This window comes from Leopardus geoffroyi, chromosome D3 (genome assembly GCF_018350155.1).
Source record: "Leopardus geoffroyi isolate Oge1 chromosome D3, O.geoffroyi_Oge1_pat1.0, whole genome shotgun sequence".
Taxonomy (NCBI): domain Eukaryota; kingdom Metazoa; phylum Chordata; class Mammalia; order Carnivora; family Felidae; genus Leopardus; species Leopardus geoffroyi.
This window is the reverse complement of record NC_059339.1, coordinates 79,678,095-79,692,644: the sequence shown is the minus strand read 5'-3', so window position 1 is coordinate 79,692,644 and position 14,550 is coordinate 79,678,095. Positions and strand designations below refer to the sequence as shown.

The 14,550-nt window shown below is 42.5% G+C and overlaps 1 long non-coding RNA gene across 2 annotated transcripts in view; it reads left to right on the top strand.

Annotated features, from left to right (window-relative positions):
• Positions 1-14,289, top strand: part of LOC123588442 — a 76,816-nt gene extending 62,527 nt beyond the window's left edge. The window contains exons 5-7 of one of the 2 annotated variants that reach the window (XR_006707848.1): positions 7,854-8,035; positions 13,322-13,446; positions 14,155-14,289. This is a non-coding gene — a long non-coding RNA (uncharacterized LOC123588442). Of the gene's footprint in view, positions 1-7,853; positions 9,036-13,321; positions 13,447-14,154 lie in introns of those variants that run through there. The other variant, XR_006707847.1, reaches the window with a different exon arrangement.
• The last annotated feature ends 261 nt before the right edge of the window (positions 14,290-14,550 follow it).

Below are 14,550 nucleotides of genomic sequence, written 5' to 3'. Positions count from 1 at the left end.
TATGGCTGCTTTCACGCTGTAACTTCAGAGTTGGTATGACAGAGACCGTAAGGCCCGCAAAACGTAAAAAAAAAAAAAAAAAAATTGGCTCATTGGCCCTTCATAGAAGATGTCTACCAACCTCTGGTCTAGAGCTAATCTTTGAGCTAGACAAAATTAGTTTCTGTGGCAGTTTGTAACATAGATATGTATAGGGAATAATTCTTAATCTGTAAAAAAATTCGCAGTAAGAGAGATCTTCATTTTGTTATTAGAACTTTAAAATTGAAAAAAAAAAAAAACTTTGACATTGAAAGTTGTGAAGCTTCTCTATTCAGGCCAGGCTCTTAGTCATGGCTGCAGAAGAGGAGAAAGATCACATTTAAAAGTAAGGCTTAAAATTTTTTTAATGTTTATTTATTTTTCACACACACACACACACACACACACACACACACACACACATTGTGAGCAGGGGAGGGGCAGATATGGAGGGACACACAGAATCCAAAGCAGGCTCCAGGCTCCGAGCTGTCAGCACAGAGCCGGAGGCAGGGCCTGAACTTGTGAATCGTGAAATCATGATCTGAGCTGCAGTTGGACGCTTAACCCACTGAGCCACCCAGGCGTCCCTTTGGTAAACACCTGAGCTCAGCTGCACCCATCTACCTTGCCTGCATCACCAACCAACACTGTCCCTACAACCCACTGTGTGTGTATGTCTGTGCATATGTACCTGGGTGCGGGTAAACGCACGCACACACACACACACACACACACACACACACACACGCACACACTGGGCTATGGCTGCACTCGTCTGATAGCTCTCTATACTCCTTAAATTCATGCCTCCTGTGTCCTTGCTTGTGCTGTTTTCATGCCTTTCTTGTGGCTTAAAATCACTCATTTGCCCCCAAACTCTAGCTGTGAAGAGAACGAAACCAAATTCATTTTCTTGTCCTTGGAGCGTGCTTGGGAAATGTGCTCCTCTGCTTCAGTCTCCTGTTTCTGAACTTTCATTCCCCTGCCTCTGGGTGAGTGAGAAGAAATTCAAAGGGTCCAATCCGTGCTCTACTGCTGTGGGTCTTCTGAGCTACCTTTTTAATACGTAGAGGAAAATCCTAAATTCACCGAAGTGCTAGCATCTGCAAAACACAGGGAGGTTTTCTGGCGCTCTTTCAGGCAAGAACTAGTCTTTTTAACTTCAGCCACAACTTCCCTGCGAGCTCAGGCAGGGCAAAGCTAATGTTTCGTTCCCTGAGTGGCCACCGATGCACCCAAGGGAGCGGCTGGCAGATGAAGGTATGTAGCCTACGTTTATTATGGGAAAGAATGAATGAACATAGTGGCGTGGATATAGAGGAATTCTTGGTAAGGAGGTGAACTATTAGAATCAGATTGCTGTCTTACTGGCCCGTGAAACAACTTGGGCATGTCTGGCCATTCCTCTCAGACAACTTGTTTGCAGCGATTGCAACCCCATGGCCCAGGGCAGGGCTGCCATCTTGCAGAACTCTGGTACACTCAGTGTGCAGGCTGACCCGCCATATGCAGCCGGCCTGAGGTAGTGCTAAGTGCGTGGGTTTTGAGGTGCACATTGCCAGGTTTGATTTCCAACTTCAGCATTTACTAGCATACTGACTCTGTGCAAGTTCCTTAAATTTCTCCAGGCTTTTATTTGTTCATCCTTAAAATGGGCGAATCATACATCATTGTGTTGTTATAAAGATGATATGAAGTAAAGTATGACACTTAAGAAAAGGGCAGATGCTCAGGGCGCCTGGGTGGCTCAGTCGGTTAAGCATCCGACTTCAGCTCAGGTCACGCATGGTCTTGTGGTTCGTGAGTTCGAGCCCCACATTGGGCTCTGTGCCGACAGCTCAGAGCCTACTTGGGATTCTCTCTCTCTCTCTCTCTCTCTCTCTCTCTCTCTCTCAAGATAAATAAACTTTAAAAAAGAAAAAAAAATGGCAAGCGCCTAATAAATAAGCTTTTTGGGATATGTGTTTGTGGTTAGTTGTGAATCTTCACTGGAGATTTACGTTGCTGTAAATGATCTTTGTATGGAACGGGTTTTGATGCTGTTATACGTGAACGTTACTGGATTAGTTCCCTAGGACTGCTCTAACAAGTTATCACAAAGTGGGTGGCTTTAACAATAGAAATCTATTGTTTCTCTGTTCTGGAGAACAGAAATCCAAGATCAAGGTGCTGGCAGGGCCGTGCTCCCTCTGAAGGCTGTGGGGAAGGATCCTTCCTTGTCTCTTCCAGCTTCTCCTGGCTTCTCACAACTATTGGCTCTTCTTGGCTGGCAGCTGGATTGCTTCAACCTCTGCCTCCGTCATCACCTCCTTCCCTTCTTTCCATTATGTCTGTGTCCAAATTTCCCTCCTCTTATAAGGACATCAGTCATTGGATTAAGTCTCACCCAAATCCAGTGGGACCTCATTTTAACTTATTTATATCTGCAAAGACCCTATTTCCAAATAAGGTCACGCACACACTTACCTGGGCTTGAGGCTCAAACATCTTTTGGGGGGACACAATTCAACCCACAATAACGACCATGAACATAGTTTGGCAGGGAGGAGAAGGTTCTCTTCAGGAACCCATAACCTTGGACAAGTCACTTAGCTATCTTTTGTCCTCAGTGTCCTCATCTGTACCATCCGTGACATGAGGAGATTGGGTAACGTACTCGCTCACATCCCTCAGTCTTAATGTTTTATGGTTTTATGAAGGCTGTCAGATTCCAAATCCGGTAAACCCGAATTCCTGAGGTTCTTCTATAACGGTGGTCTGAGATAGCTGAAGGGACGACATCGGCCTCGCGAGTGGGTCCTGTGGTGGGTGGCCTTCGCGGGTGAGTCCATTGGCCAGCGGGGATCCCACCTATGGTGCTCCCCTCCTCTGTGCCCCAGGAGCAGTTCCTTGACAGCTACGTTCAATCTATGAGAGCCCTTTCCCACCAAAATTTGTTCTTTATTCCCTTTTTTTTTTTTCATTCAAAACCACTGATAGTAAATTTGATTTTGACTTTTGCAAAACCTGCCTCCATTTCAGTAGATTGCTTTAGGGTCAATCTGTGTTTCGATCACTACTGTTGGCAAGTTTTGAACATATTAAGAGCCAGGATAGGACGCGCAGATTTTTTTGGAGGGGCGGAGCAGACAGGAAAGCCCACACAGTGGACTTCATATGTGTTTATGTTCATTCCATGCAGAGGAAGATGTCCTTGTGGTTCATTGGCTTGACCATGGCCCTTCACATTCACATCTCACTTGAACCTGAAATAAGGGGGAAAAGGTCCTTTAGTCTAGCAAATACTCCATAAAGAAGACAATTTGTTTCACACATGTGAAGCAATTGAACATATTTATAGCTTGGAAGAACCTTTAGGATCTCCCTAGAGATTTACTATTAAATAACTTCTAAATCCCAATGCTACTGGAGTCTTATAAGTCTTGTAGTTTTTATTATGAATGATATCATTACCTAGGAAATAACCGCCTGAACCACATTCTTTGTAAAAATTCTATAGAATATACCTCAGAAGTATATATTTTTCTGTAAACAAGCATTAAACAATATAAACTTGCTAAATTGATTATGCAAATTTTGTAAAAATAAACAAATACAAGCTGCATAAATATTTCTAATATCTATATATTACATACGCCAGGAACTATATTTTACCCTTCTATTAAGTTTTGCAAGTATGGATTGAAAATAATAATGATGATGAAAATAGTCAAAATAGCATTGCAGAACTTTAATTGAGAATAATATAGTGCTCTGGAACCTGATAATGAATATAATAAATCTCACACCACAATGCAATTAATTTCCCGATTTATTAGGAAAGTGTTTGCAAAGGTAAAATTCAGCCTGGTTCCTATTAATACAACACTGACCTTGAATTAGTGGCATCTGAATTAATGAGGTTTTGTTTTGAGGGAAACTTTTTTTTTGTTTTTAAAACAATTTATTTTGATTATATTAAACTTTGTGTGTGTGTGGTTGCATCCATGATGTCATCAATAACTCAAAGTGCCCACTCATGGGAGCCAAAGATGTCCCCCTCAGAGCCACACTGTCGGAAGCATCGATTGTGAAGACATGCCCAATTCCTGTTATTTGTGATCCTTGCGGGTTACTTTAATCCTGATCCAGTGGTTTCTTCCGCAGTAGTCTGCTGTCACTGTGGCTGCGAGGCAGAGGGGTACCAAGTAAAGAGCTCAAACCCTGGAGCTAGACAGACCTGAGAGCTCAAGTGACATTTCCACAGCTTACTGGCATATGACCTTGGCCCTCCTTGACTTCTCTGGCCCTCAGGGTCCTCATCTGTAACATGGATCCTATTGCATAAGACAGTTAACGGGTGGAATGGGATAGAGCAGGGACCTCACTCTTCAGTGTTAGCCAGTGGGGTGAACGAGCTCCGGGTCTCACTCTCCTGCCCCTGGCAGTGACTAACACTCAGAATCGGCTTGTAGGAAATGTGGATGGAACAAAACTGAAATCTCCACTAGATACGCAGGGGGTTTGTGGAGGTGAAAAGGAAATGGGCCTTATTTGATCTTACTGTGGGATAGTTGGTCTGGATTAGAGGATCTCACAGCCCTTTGAGGTTTAATGCTAGATAAGAAATACATGTTTTACTTCTGTCCCAGGTCCTGGCACAGAGCTCCTAAAACCCTTGGAATTTCCTGAGGTATAGGGGTGATAGGAGCATCTTTTGTTATTTATAATGAGCTCCTCTTAACTACTCAACCTGAGTTTCTGCTAATGAGGTGACTTTTGGCAGAATCCCTAGACAGCTTCAGGATGGGGGTTGGTGGCCGGAAAGACCAGGCCATGATTAGAAGGTTGGAACTTTCAGCCCTACTCCCTGACTCTGAGGAGGGAAGAGGGGCTGGAGTTTGAATTCAGTCACCAGTGGCCAAGGATTTACTCAATCATGCTGCCATAATGAAACCTCCATCCATACCCCCAAATGAAGGAGTCTAGGGATCTTCCAAGTTGGTGAACCCCTCCATGTGCCAGGGGGATGGTGTGCCCCAACTCCAGGGAGACAGAGGCTCCTGTGCTCAGGGCTCCTCTGGACCTCACCCTCTGGACCTCTTCATCTGGCTGTTCATTTGTACCCTTTATAATAAACTGTAGTAGCATTTTCCTAGATTCTGGGAGTTGTTCCAGGTAACCATCAAAACTGAAAGGGGGGCATGGGAACCCTGGAATTTATAGCCAAGTCAGAAGGAAGTGCGAGCAGCCTGGGCATCCCATTTGCACTGGCATTTGAAGCGAGAGTGGTCTTATACTAACTACTCCGGGTAGTTAGCATCTGCTAGATACCCAGTCAGTGCTGGAGAATCAGGGACTCTGAGAGCCTCCAATGACCATTTCTGATAAGTTTTGCAACCAAACCCACCCGTGTCTCTCGTTTTCAAACCATTACCCAAGAGGGGTGGCTGGGACAAAGTTTCTTAGGTGCTAGGCTGCTGCAAAGCAGGCACGTGTGTGTCTCTTCCCAGTTCCCAGTGTGTGTGTGCAATGACACCGATGGGGAGGGTCAGCTCTCTCCTCTGGACAGCTGTTACCAGATAGGCATCTTAGGGTGAGAAATCAGTGGCCTAAATGAGCAACCGGGAGCCAAGGGTCAACAAAATAAGGACGTGGGTTATAAGCCAAGGGCTTCCTTGAAGGGCAAAAGGGGAAGCTGTGTGTGAGACCCCTCATAGGTACCCTACTTCGTATGACAGCCTTGCAGATATGTTCAAGACACTGGCTGACCCAGACTGAAAATATCTCCCTTGTTCTCCAGGATTTTCTCATTCACTACAATTCTCTCGGAAAGTGGGTAGGGTAGAACAAATGTAAATAAACACATAAATAAATATATCCCATCTTCATTATCTTGTTGCATCACTAGGATGAATCTCATTTTCAGGAACTTCCATGCCCCTCGGGAATCATGTGTCTACCCCTGTGGTTCATGTTCTCAATTTTGAAAAGCTTTGCCACAAACCATTTTCTTCTAGTTCTGGGCCTATGAAGCGAAATTAATTTACTTGCCTCCTTTCTGTGGTGTCAGCTGAGCCCTGTTAAGTTGGATGCTAGAGGACATGTGTTATAACGCTCCATGAGAACGAAAAAATGTTTTCCAGCTTGTAAATTGCTTTTTGTTTATTTAATTTTGTCTTTCACGGACTATATATTCAGCATATGCCTCTGGGGTCTTTTATACATTAACAATTCAAAAACCACTGACCTATAATCATATTAAAACTCCCATTTTATCTCCAGTTTAACCATAATAGAATCCTCTTACATGAGTTGGGCAGAAGCCTTGTGAATAGATAATCTTGCCTCTAAAATGCTAGGGCTTTATGAAGTAAGTAGGGATTATAAATTCAAATTGTGAGCCATTTTATTATTGTAGATTCTGTCATTATCATGCAATTACAAAGCATTCCAAATTTTATCGGTTGATCCACTTAGCTATCTCCTGATCAGTTCAGTTGTCGCGTTTTGTTTTGTTTGGTCGCTGTGACTGACCCTGCTAACAGGAGAAAATGAGTGCAGTTCACAGTCCAGGTGACAGGTGAGAACTGGGCATCTCAGTGATTCAAAATCCAGAGACCGTGTTCACAATAACCTGTGTGGGTTGTCATCACTTAAGCATTTTGACCTTTTAAAAAGTAGCTTAAGCCTGGGACTTCTGAAGGCCAGGCTGAAATTTGTTTCTCCAGCTAAACTTGGTCCTTACTAATCATCGGGGCTAGTCCCTTTACCTGTTTCTGAGTGGAAAAGTGTTTGTTTAAAACCACAATTACGCTGGCTGTCTGCCAGGTTTTGATTATCCAGACAAGTCATAATGTCATCTTAATGACAGCTTGGTCTGAATTTTATTATTCAGTTTTATTGAGAGTTATGGGGGGAAAAGGGAGAGAAGTCTAAAGCTGCTGCTCTCCGTGGCCATTCAGTCAACCTTCTGTGTGGCTGTTTATTTGATTTGATTTTTGCACCATTATTTGGATTACCATGTAGTTAAGCCAACGAGGTCATTACAACTGCTAACAGAATCGACTACGTAATAGCGTATTTCCTTGACCGTGTTAGGACAAATGAGGTGACATTGTAAGATTGTGTAACTAGTTTATTAAATGCAAGGATCTCAGTGGATACAGACAGGACATGGCGCGATTTCTTTTTCCTTTCATGGCGTTGCGAGATCTCTGCTCCCTGATCCATGATGGCACAGCGGACACATCTCATTGCTTATGAGTGGCTTTCAGTTATAAGAATAATCTCACTTAAGTAGCTATGACTCATTTTCAAGGGTTAAAGTGTCTCTTCTAGTCGAAATCAAAACTTCAGTCTCCCATTCAGTCCAGAGCTTCTTCCTCCCGGACTCTCAGCCTCACCCTCTGGGCTCAGAGACCCAGCAGGGAAGGATGGGTCTTCTTCCTCGTTTCTTTGCCCTCCTAGTGTCTTTTTTTTTTTAACGTTTATTTATTTTTGAGAGAGACAGAGACAGAGACAGAATGTGAGTGGGTTAGGGGCAGAGAGAGAGAGGGAGACACAGAATCTGAAGCAGGCTCCAGGCTCCGAGCTGTCGGCACAGAGCCCGAGGTGGGGCTCGAACTCACGAGCTGTGAGATCATGAACTGAGCCGAAGTCGGACGTTCAACCAACTGAGCCACCCAGGCGCTCCATCTCCCAGTGTTTTCTTGAGGACAACCCAGCCTCTCTGGTGGGGGTTGAGGCGGGGGTGGCTTTCAGTACCCTCCCATCTCTGGCCTGGAGTGGAAGGAAGCTTTCCCTCTTTCATTTGGGAACTTTCTCTAATTACTCTTTCTTATTTCTAGTCTTTCTTAAATAGGCTGCAGATGGACTTATGACAACAAGAAAAGTCCCATCAAGCATCTGTTTACAGACACAGACATCACAGCACACGTGGATTCCAGCGTAGAAACCTCACCTCACATGATTAGAGAGATCTTCAAAGAGCAACATTGTTCCTGGAAGCTCTTCAGTTTACTAGAAAGAGGTGAGTGTAGAAAGCGGGGGTTGAGAAGAATAGCCCATATGGACCCCTGGATGCCGTTATTTTGCCTTTTAGGGCCCAGAGGATCTGGGTGTTTTCTTTGCTGATCTCCCTTGTGCATGTGATCAGGTGACATTGGTGTCTGCACTGATAGGGGTGGCTTCTACTTCTCACGGACAGAATCAGGGCCACCTGTCTCCTTCTGGTACCACCTCTTGGGTAGTGGGTGGTCCAAATAACGTGGAGAAGAGTCCTGAGTTTGTGCTGTCTCTGCTTTAATTTGTGTACGTTTTCCTTTAACTACTCTGCTGGGAACATTAAATCAATGCGGATGATTTTTGAAGAATGTAATCTAGAAAATTCAATTATTTAGCGCCTGGAAGGGTTTCAAAGATTAAAATGCTGTGCAAAAATGTGTAAGCATTTATTATTAAAATTAAACAAATGTTTTCTCCATGCAATTAAATTGCATTGTCAAAATGGTGTGTTTGACTCCTCCAAACACATTTTGTGTGATTTTTATTTGGACTTTTTCTAATGCTCCCAGGCAGAATTAGAAACTTCTCTCCTCTGTTGCTCCCATAGCTTTGTCTTTATACCCCTATTTTAGCTGAATTCAATTCAATTTGATTTTATTTAGTTTCAAATAACACTTATTAAGTGTAAACTCGGTACTAGTTACGGTTCTGGGCTCCAAGGAACAAAACGTTAAGTTGTACCTTTCATCAAACTACAAGAGTGTGTGTGTGTGTGTGTGTGTGTGTGTGTTTTAACTTTAATGCAGTTAGTTCCCTGGTAACAACAAAATTCAAAGGAGGCAGAGGGAAGGGAACGAATGCCTATCAGCCTTCCAGGTGCTGACAGCTTCAAAGATGAATGATTTTGATTGCATTGAATTAACTATGAAAGCTTTCAGCAAAACTGAGTCCTTTCCCTTTTGGAAGGATTCATCTTTTTTTAAGTTTATTTTTGAGAGAGACAGAGAGAGAGAACACAAGTAAGGGGGGGCAGAGGCAGAGGGGGGCAGAGGATCTGAAGCAGGCTCCATGCTGACAGCAGAGAGCCCGATGCAGGGCTCCCACCCACGAACTGTGAGACCGTGACCTGAGCCAAAGTCGGACACTTACCCAACTGAGCCATCCAGGCGCCCCTGGAAGGATTCAAATCACGGTGGATGGGGAGAGAAAGGACTTCTCCCGCCTACCCTCATGGAAGAAGCACAACAGAGAAGGATGGTGGCAAAACTTTCCTTTCGTTAGTTTTGCCCTTGAAATTGGTGAATACAGTTCTGCAAATTGGAAATATTTCCTAGGTTTCCAGGTTGTTCAAGCTCCCAGCAACTGGGCCAGGCATGATGGCAACTTTCTTCCTAAAGTCAAGCAGTTTTCTTCATTTTCTTATGTAACTCCGACTTGTTTACGGAGGGATGATCCTGAATATTCAGCTGATATTCAGAAAAAAATATTGGTAAGGAACAGCATTCATGGTTATAAAGTCATTGCAAAGATAAGAATTGCAACATCAGGATTTTGGCCTAGACCTTTGAGTATGAGCAGAGATTTTTTAAGAGGGAAGGACATCAACTAAACTAAACTAAGCCCCCAAAAGTTGTGTATTAAAATTACAATACAAAAAGACAGGATAATAATCACAAACCATTTGCCTGTGTTAAAAAGCGCAGGATAAGGTCACCCATGTTGTAGATACTTATTATTGAAAGTTCGGATTCTGAAAAGGATGAGAAAAACATTTTCTTGTTTTCTTCTCATCTATAAACCTGTGTCACAGCCTATTCAAAACTCCTCAGAAGCAAAAACACTTTTGAAACGACTTTTGTGAGGCTGCAAGTTTGATAGAATACGAGGTTAACTGAGTGTAAAAGACCAATAAAATAAATAAATGGTGAAATATAGGGGCAAAAGAAAATGAAGGAAAGGATCACAAAATGAATGGGGTAATTGCCTTTTTTACGTGCCCTGGAACAAATATGGAGGATGTGAATCTTCCTCCTTTGAGAACTTGAGAGAATCTATTAGTAAACTATCTGGTTCTGGAGCCTTATTAGGAAGTAGTTCTTTGACAGTTCTTGTTATTGCTTTACTAGTACATTATGGTATTTCTAGTTTCAATTTTGGAAATTTCCGTTTTTTTAGAAAATTGCCAGATTTTGAAATTTATTAGCATAGACTTGAATATGGTGTGAGAATTGCATACGCAAGTCTATGCTTATCTATTTAAAGTCCCCTCCATATTTGTTGTCGCATACTTCCCCTGTTCTAAACTTGTGGTGTTGTTTTTATTTTTTTCTTCGTTTAACTTTTCAGATATGGACTGCTTTGCTTATTTTTTCTCACATATAAAGTTGTCGAATTTGTTGACCAATCCCTAATTTTATTAATTTGGGCTTTTTACCTCTATTATTTTCTTCCTTTTCTTTATTTTAGGTATCTTGTAATCTTTTTCTATCTTCCACATTCAAATGACTAGATTTTCTTTTTTCAACCTTTCTCGAATAACAGTTAAAGCTTTTAAAACGTCAAACTTGTTTCTGGGCACAATTTTGGCTAAATACCTTAAGTTTTAATATGTGTGGTTCTAATTTCTGTTTTTTCTAAATACTTTGTATTTTTATGGAACCATAATAGAATGTGTATTAGATGTCAGATGGTGGAGTGTTTTTTGTTTAAACTTCTATTACTTTTTTATTTGTACTGATAACAGAGAATATGACCTATAATATTTTTGCTATCTGGAATTTATTGACATTATCTTTTTTTCTTCCTACATATTTAACTATTTGTGTGTGTGTGTATATATATATATATGTATACACACACATACATATACATGTCCACATGTGTGTGTGTATTCCATGGATACATGTAAACTAGTATTCTTAAACAAATACAATTGTTAATTCAACCTTTCTATATACATTAGTCAAATACATAATTCTTTCTTAATTCTAGATTTCTTTCTTAACTCTACAGTATCTTCCTCATTGGTATATACATACATTTAGGTCTCTACCAGCCTTAGAGACTTTTTTCAATGCTGCTACTCCTTCGAGGTAGTTCTGGCTCTCACCTGCACTGCACTGATAAGTGTTTAGAAGAGTCAGGCACTGTATCCAAAATCTGTAAAGAACTTATCCAACTCAATACCCAAAAAACAAAATAAGTGACAAAATGGGCAAAAGACATGAACAGACACTTTTGCAAAGAAGACATCCAGACGGCTAACAGACACATGAAAAGATGCTCAACATCACTCATAATCAGGGAAATACAAATCAAAACCACAATGAGATACCACCTCACACCCATCAGAATGGCTAAAATTACCAATTCAGGCAACGACAGATGTTGGCGATGATGCGGAGAAAGGGGAACACTTTTGTACTATTGGTGGGAATGCAAACTAGTGTAGCCACTCTGAAGAACAGTATGGAGGTTCCTCAAAAAGTTAGAAATAGAACTACCCCAGGATCCAGCAATTGCACTACTAGGTATTTATCCAAAGCATACAAAGTGCTGATTTGAAGGGGCACATGCACCCCAATATTTATGGCAGCACTATCACCAATAGCCAAATAACGGATTGAGCCTAAATATACACTGACTGATGAGTGGATAAAGAAGATGTGGTATACACACACACACACACACACACACACACACACACACACACAATGGAATATTACTCGACAATCAAAAAGAATGAAATCTTGCTATTTGCAGCAACATGGATAGAAGTAGAATGTATCCTGCTAAGCAAAGTAAGTCAGAGAAAGGCAAATATCATATGATTACATTCTTATGTGGAATTTAAGATACAAAACAGATGAACATAGGGAAAAGAAGATAAAAACAGAGAGGGAGGCAAACCATAAGAGACTCTTAAATCCAGAGAACAAACTGAGGGTTGCTGGAGGGGAGGGGAGTGGGGGATGGGCTAAATGGGTGATGGGCATTAAGGAGGGCACTTGTTGGGATGAGCACAGGGTGTTATATGTAAGTGATGAATCACTAAATTCTACTCCTGAAACCATTATTAAGCTGTATATTAATTAACTTGGATTTAAGTAAAATAAAAATAAAATAAAACTATGTTAATAAAAAAAATAAATTGAGAAGAGGTTAAATAAAGTACAGATCAGAATAACCAGAATAAAATTTGAATTAAAAAAAGGAATCAAGGGGCGCCTGAGTGGCTCAGTGGGTTGGGCGTCTGACTTCAGCTCAGGTCATGATCTCACAGCCCGTGAGTTTGAGCCCTGCGTCGGGCTCTGTGCTGACAGCTCAGAGCCTGGAGCCTGCTTTCGATTCTGTGTCTCCCTCTCTCTCTGCCCCTCCCCTGCTCATGCTCTATCTCTCTCTGTCTCAAAAATAAGTAAAAACATTAAAAAAAATTTTTTTAAATAAAAAAATTAAAAAAGGAGTCAGGTACTCTTACCAACTCCAGTACCTCACTACTCACTCCTTCTTTTCTTTCTTTTTTTTTCTTACAATTTTTTTTAAGGTTTTATTTTATTTTTGAGAGACAGAGTGAGACAGCACAAGTGGGGGAGGAGCAGAGAGAGAGGGAGGCACAGAATCCAAAGCAGGTTCCAGGCTCCGAGCTGTCAGCACAGAGCCCGACGCGGGGCTCAAACCCACAAACTGTGAAATCATGACCTGAGCCGACGTCGGACGCGTAACCGACTGAGCCACCCAGGCGTCCCACCCCTCTTTTCTTTCTTAAAATGCAAACTGTTAAACCTTCTTGGAGGACACACCCTGAGGAAGGTGTAGAGGTGTGACCAGATGAGATCTATGATGTTAAAGAGCTTGTGCTGGATTTGAATTTCGAAACTCTCATCAAGACTCTCTGACGTGGCTCAGTAGAAGTCAGCGTCATCCCAAGGCTGGTTAGGAAGAGTGGAGAACAAAGGCAGAGTAATGGCTTCTCAGACCAGAGCTTCTATTACATCTTCCCTTCTTTTGCCTTTACCAGCAAAGAAAGAGTGGGAGGGGGGAACCTGACACTTTGAGCATCTCTGGTGTTGAGCATACAAGAGTGGAGAGCAAGATCAGTCTCCATGAAGCTGGAAGGTGGATACCACAGAAAGCTTTTTCTAGTGACCCAGAGAAGGAGAAAAAGAAGCTTGGCCGATTATTTGTGGCTGTCAGGTCCTCTATCCAAGGTGGGGGCTGCTGTGTCCTCTCCACCTACTTATGGAGACATTGCTACCTTTTTTTTGGACTCTCAATCCCCTGCCTTGGCAGACAGTTCTTATCTGTGTTACAGATAAAATTTTTCTGGGCACTACCTCACCCTTTCTCAGCCCCAGCTGACACCTTACAACCACGTGAAAGATCCAGAGCCAGAACCACCTCGTTCAGCCACTCCTGGATTCCTGATCCCCAGGAATGGTGAGAGATAATACTTGATTTTGGGGGAAGCTTCTAAGTTTGGGGGTAATGTGTTACACAGCAATAGGTAACCGTTATAGTGCACAAGAGCTTTACAAAGATGTGCAATGAGGGTTAAAAGAAAGAGGGGTCATGTCCCCATGGGAGGATAGTAAAAGCCTCCAAAGGAGGGGCACGGCATTTGGAACTGGTCTTGTAGAGAACTGAGCATGTATGTGCATATGGAGGAGAGAGAAGAAACATTTCAGGAGAAAGGACAAGGAGATAGAAAAGTGAAGTTCATGTTCAGGGCAAGAGACAATCTCCACGATCTGCAATCTATGGTGCAAATAAGGACTAGTGGGCGATGAGGCAGGTAAGGTGGGCTGACACAGTGAAACGCCTGTGTGGATCCTTTTTCTTGCCTAAACCACTAAGGGCGGTCATTTGCCCCTCGCACCTCTTCTCTTTCTTTCTGGAATTCCTTGGTGATCTCATTCACACCTAAGTTTTAACCAGTTTCTACCTGGTTTGCTTTAAAATCTAGCCCAGACCTAACCTGAATAATTCAGTCTCTCACCTCCAAATGCGTGCTGATCTTTTCCACCTGGATATGCCACCAGAATCCCAAATAGTTTTGGCTCCTAAATTCATCTTCCCCTCCAGCCATCCTCCGTAACTGACCACCTTAAACCTCAAGGATGGCACTGCCACTGGTTGTTTTCCCAGAGACCACTAAGTGGGGCAAGTTGTGGGAATCCAAAAGGAGAAGTCTCTTGTGGAGCATTTCCAAGGACGCAATTTAATGCCATTGAATGGAAGTCTGTGGGACAATGCAGAGGAAGCAAGGTCTGTATCGCTACCCTTAGAGTTATCCATCCCCTTGCCCCAGCACGTGTGCTACACTTGCCTGTTACCGTGTGTGGATGAATATTTGAGATCCCGTCACAAGCAGCCATTTTCCATTGATTCTAACCCTGAATGCAGCTGCGTGCATCGAATTCTGCACTTGGTGAGATGAGGTTCTTGGGAAGGACAGTCCCTTGGGCTGAAGACCTTGTCATGCCATTTGTATTTTTCTGCAGTTCGTCATTGGATCTCATCACCTCTGCCTCCCCTTCCCTC